The sequence below is a fragment of the Salvelinus sp. IW2-2015 genome, linkage group LG23 (genome assembly GCF_002910315.2).
Source record: "Salvelinus sp. IW2-2015 linkage group LG23, ASM291031v2, whole genome shotgun sequence".
In the NCBI taxonomy this organism is placed as follows: domain Eukaryota; kingdom Metazoa; phylum Chordata; class Actinopteri; order Salmoniformes; family Salmonidae; genus Salvelinus; species Salvelinus sp. IW2-2015.
The window spans coordinates 6,522,366-6,527,710 of record NC_036863.1 but is presented as its reverse complement, the minus strand read 5'-3'; positions in this window follow the sequence as shown (position 1 = coordinate 6,527,710).

Below are 5,345 nucleotides of genomic sequence, written 5' to 3'. Positions count from 1 at the left end.
GCTTTGGCAATGTTAACATATGTTTTCCATGCCATTAAAGGCCTTAAATGGAATTGAAATTGAAAGAGACTGCATTCACGGTAAAAGCTGCATATGTCAGCTCAATCTGAAATTACCTTGACATTTTAATGCAGATCTAATGCATTCTGTGGTGGTGCCTGGAATCCTGGAAGATGGAGGCGATGGATGTGTCTCAAATAGAACCCTAMATATGTAGGATCTTAAATTGAGCCGGATTGCTACAGCAGGAAAATAATCCTGGAGCAACAGGAAATTTGAATTATTATGTGGGTTATAAATAAATGGACAGTTTTGTAGGGGTAAATACATTTTTCGTATGGGAAAATCAAGCCTGAAATTTCAAAGTGGAAATTACAAACTTCACAAGCCTTTTTAAACCTCAAATATACTACACGCTCTCCTGCAACAGGGTGATCAAATTAAGATCCTACATCTGTATTCCCTACATAGTTTTTTCAAACAAAATGGTAGGCAACAGCTTTTCGGCATCTTAAAAGCAGGGTTAGTTAGCTAGTGGAAGAAAGTACATTGGATCTGCTCTTTGGCTGATAATCATGGCGTATGTTCCATGCAACAGTCTATCCGTTCATGCTAACATTTTTACATTTAGAATGAAAGTGTTTTTAGGTATGATGTAGTTTGTTTATTAAGATGACATGAAAGTATGTTAAAAATGACTTCCAAGTATATCCAAACTGTTTATAGAATGTTTTTTTTTTAAATACAGCCGTTGTCGGGTTACGAGAAAAGTAGGCWATAAGGGGAGTACCCTACTGCTGTATCCTACTCGAGGGCATGGTCAAGTTAAGCCATGCCTCGCCATGTCTATCTGGAAATCAATCATCAAATCCAATTTTAGTGGTCACATACACATGGTTAGCAGATGTTATTGAGAGTGTAGCAAAATGCTTGTGCTTCTAGTTACGACAGTGCAGCAATATCTAACAAGTAATCGAACAACTCCACAACTACCTAATACACACAAATCTAAGTAAAGAAATGGAATAAGAATATATACATATAAGTATATGGATGAGCAATGACAGAGCGGCATAGGCAAGATGCAATAGATGGTATAAAATACAGTATATACATATGAGATGAGTAATGCAAGATATGTAAACATTATTGAAGTGGCATTATTAAAGTGACTAGTGATTCTTTTATAAAAGTGGCCAATGATTTCAAGTCTGTATGTAGGCAGCCRCCTCTCTGTATTAGTGATTGCTGTTTAACAGTCTGATGGCCTTGAGATAGAAGCTGTTTCTCAGTCTCTCTGTGCCAGCTTTGATGCACCTGTACTGACCTCRCCTTCCGGATGGTAACGGGGTGAACAGGCWGTGGCTCGGGTGGTTGTTGTCCTTGTTGATCTTTTTGGCCTTCCTGTGACATCGGGTGCTGTAGGTGTCCTGGAAGGCAGGTAGTTTATCCCTGACAATGCGTTGTGCAGACCTCACTACCCTCTGGAGAGCCCTGCGGTTGTGGGCGGGGCAGTTGCAGTACCAGGCGGTGATACAGCCTGACAGGATGCTCTCAATTGTGCATCTGTAAAWGTTTGTAAGGGTTTTAAGTGACAAGCCAAATTTCTTTAGSCTCCTGAGTTTGAAGAGGCGCTGTTGCGCGTTCTTCACCACATTGTCGGTGTGGGTGTACCATTTCAGTTTGTCCGTGATGTGTACGCMGARGAACTTAAAACTTTCCACCTTCTCCACTGCTGTCCCATCGATGTGTAWAGGGGGGTGCTCCCTCYGCTGTTTCCTGAAGTCCACGATCATCTCYTTTGTTTTGTTGACGTTGAATGTAAGGCTGTTTTCCTGACACCACACTCTGAGTGCCCTCACCTCCTCCTTGTAGGATGTCTCGTCGTTGTTGGTAATCAAGCCTACTACTGTTGTGTCGTCTGCAAACTTCATGATTGAGTTGGAGGCGTGCATGGCCAAGCAGTCATGGGTGAACAGAGAGTACAGGAGGGGGCTGAGCACGCACCCTTGTGGGGCCCCARTGTTGAGGATCAGCGAAGTGGAGATGTTGTTTCCTACCTTCACCACCTGGGGGAAGAAGGTCAGAAAGTCCAAGACCYAATTGCACAGGGCAGGGTTGAGACACAGGGCCTCAAGCTTAATGATGAGCTTGGAGGGTACTACRGTGTTGAATACTGAGTTGTAGTCAATGAACAGCATTCTTACATAGGTATTCCTCTTATCCAGATGGGATAGGGCAGTGTGCAGTGTGATGGCTATTGCATCGTCTSTGGACCTATTGGGGAAATAAGCAAATTGAAGTGGTTCTAGGGTGACAGGTAAGGTGGAGGTGATATGATCCTTGACTAGTCTCTCAAAGCACTTCATGATGACAKAATTGGGTGCTAYGGGGTGATAGTCAATTAGYTCAGGTACTTTTGCATTCTTGGGTACAGGAACAATGGTGGCCATCTTGAAGCATGTGGTGAAAGCAGACTGGGATAGGAGAGATTGAATATGTCCGTAAACACACYAGCCAGCTGGTCTGCTCATGCTCTAAGGACGCGGCTAGGGATGTCACCTGGGCCGGCAGCCTTACGAGGGTTAACACGTTTAAATGTTTTACTCAAGTCAGCCACGGAGAAGGAGAGCCCACAGTCCTTGGTAGCGGGCCGTGTCGGTGGCACTRTGTTATCCTCAAAGCAGGCAAAGAAGGTGTTTAGTTTGTCTGGAAGCAAGACGTCAGTGTCCGGAAYGTTGCTGGTTTTCCTTTTGTAGTCTGTGATTGTCTGTAGACCCTGCCACATACATCTCGTGTCTGAGCCGTTGAATTGCGACTCCACTTTGTATCTATACTGACATTTTGCTTGTTTGTTTGCCTTGCAAAGGGAATAACTACACTGTTTCCATTCGGCCATATTCCCAGTCACCTTTCYACAGTTAAATGCGGTGTTTAGCGCTTTCAGTTTTGCACGAATTCCGCCATCTATCCACAGTTTCTGGTTAGGGTAGGTTTTAATTTTCTCAGTGGGTACAACATCTCCAATACACTTCCTTATGAACTAGCTCACAGAWTCAGYGTATACATTGATATTATTCTCCGAGGTTACCCGGAACATATCCCAGTCCACATGATCAAAACAATCTTGAAACGTGGATTCCGATTGGTCTGACCAGCATTGAATAGTCCTTAGCATGGGTACTTCCTGTTTGAGTTCCTGCCTATAGGAAGGGAGGAGTAAACTAGAGTCGTGGTCAGATTTGCCGAAAAGAAGGCAGGGGAGGGACTTGTATGCATAGCGGAAGTTAGAGTAGCAGTGATCCAGTGTTTTTCCAGCGCAAGTCAATATGCTGATAGAATTTACAGTTGAACTCGGAAGTTTACATACACTTAGATTGGAGTCATTAAAACTTGTTTTTCAACCACTCCGCACATTTCTTGTTAACAAACTATAGTTTTGGCAAGTCGGTTGGGACATCTACCTTGTGCATGACAAGTCATTTTTCCAACAATTGTTTACAGACAGATTATTTCACATATAATTCACTGTATCACAATTCCAGTGGGTCAGAAGTTTACATACACTCAGTTGACTGTGTCTTTAAATAGCTTGGAAAATGATGTCATGGCTTTAGAAGCTTCTGATAGGCTAATTTACATTATTTGAGTCAATTGGAGGTGTACCTGTGGATGTATTTCAAGGCCTACCTTCAAACTCAGTGTCTCTTTGCTTGACATCATGGGAAAATCAAAAGAAATCAGCCAAGACCTCAGAAAAAAATTGTAGACCTCCACAAGTCTGGTTCATCCTTGGGAGCAATTCCCAAACACCTGAAGGTACCACGTTCATCTRTACAAACAATAGTACGCAAGTATTAACACCATGGGACCACGCAGCAGTCATACCGCTAAGGAAGGAGACGCGTTCTGTCTCCTAGAGATGAACGTACTTTGGTGCGAAAAGTGCAAATCTATCCCAGAACAACAGCAAAGAACCTTGTGAAGATGCTGGAGGAAACAGGTACAAAAGTATCTATATTCACAGTAAAACGAGTCTTATATCGACATAACCTGAAAGGCAGCTCAGCAAGGAAGAAGCCACTGCCCCAAAACCGCCATAAAAAAGCCAGACTACGGTTTGCAACTGCACATGGGGACAAAGATCTTACTTTTTGGAGAAATGTCCTCTGGTCTGATGAAACAAAAATAGAACTGTTTGGCCATAATGACAATTTTTTTCTTTTGAGGAAAACGGGGGAGGCTTGCAAGCCGAAGAACACCATCCCAACCTTGAAGCACGAAGGAGGCAGCGTCATGTTGTGGGGGAGCTTTGCTGCAGGAGGGACTGGTGCACTTCACACAAAATAGATGGCATCATGAGGTAGGAAAATTAAGCGGATATATTGAAGCAACATCTCAAGACATCAGTCAGGAAGTTAAAGCTTGGTCGCAAATGGGTCTTCCAAATGGACAGTGACCCCAAGCCATACTCCAAAGTTGTGGCAAAATGGCTTAAGGACAACAAAGTCAAGGTATTGGAGTGGCCATCACAAATCCCTGAACCCAATCCTATAGAAAAATTTGTGGGCAGAACTGAAAAAGCGTGTGCGAGCAAGGAGCCTACAAACCTGACTCAGTTACACCAGCTCTGTGAGGAGGAATGCCAAACATTCACCCAACCTATTGTGGAAGCTCGTGGAAAGCTACCCGAAACATTTGACCCAAGTTAAACAATTTAAAGGCATGCTACCAAATACTAATTGAGTGTATGTAAACTTCTGACCCACTGGAATGTTGATGAAAGAAACAAAAGCTGAAATAAATCATTCTTAGGAATTGTGAAAAAACTGAGTTTAAATGTATTTGGCTAAGGCGTATGTAAACTTCCGACTTCAACTGTAGGTAGTTTGTTTTCAAATTTTTTTGTTAAAATCCACAGCTACAATAAATGCAACCTCAGTATATATGGTTTCCAGTTTGCATAACGTCCAGTGAAGTTCCTTGAGGGCCGTCATGGTATCGGCTTGATTGGGCATATACACGGCTGTGACAATAACCGAGAGAATTCTCTTGAGAGATAATACAGTCGGCATTTGATTATGAGGAATTCTAGGTCAAGTGAACAAGGACTTGATTATGAGAATTCTAGGTCAAGTGAACAAAAGGACTTGATTATGAGGAATTCTAGGTTCAAGTGAACAAAAGGACTTGATTATGAGGAATTCTAGGTCAAGTGAACAAAAGGACTTGATTATGAGGAATTCTAGGTCAAGTGAACAAAAGGACTTGATTATGAGGAATTCTAGGTCAGGTGAACAAAAGGACTTGAGTTCCTGTATGCTGTTACAATTACAACATGAGTC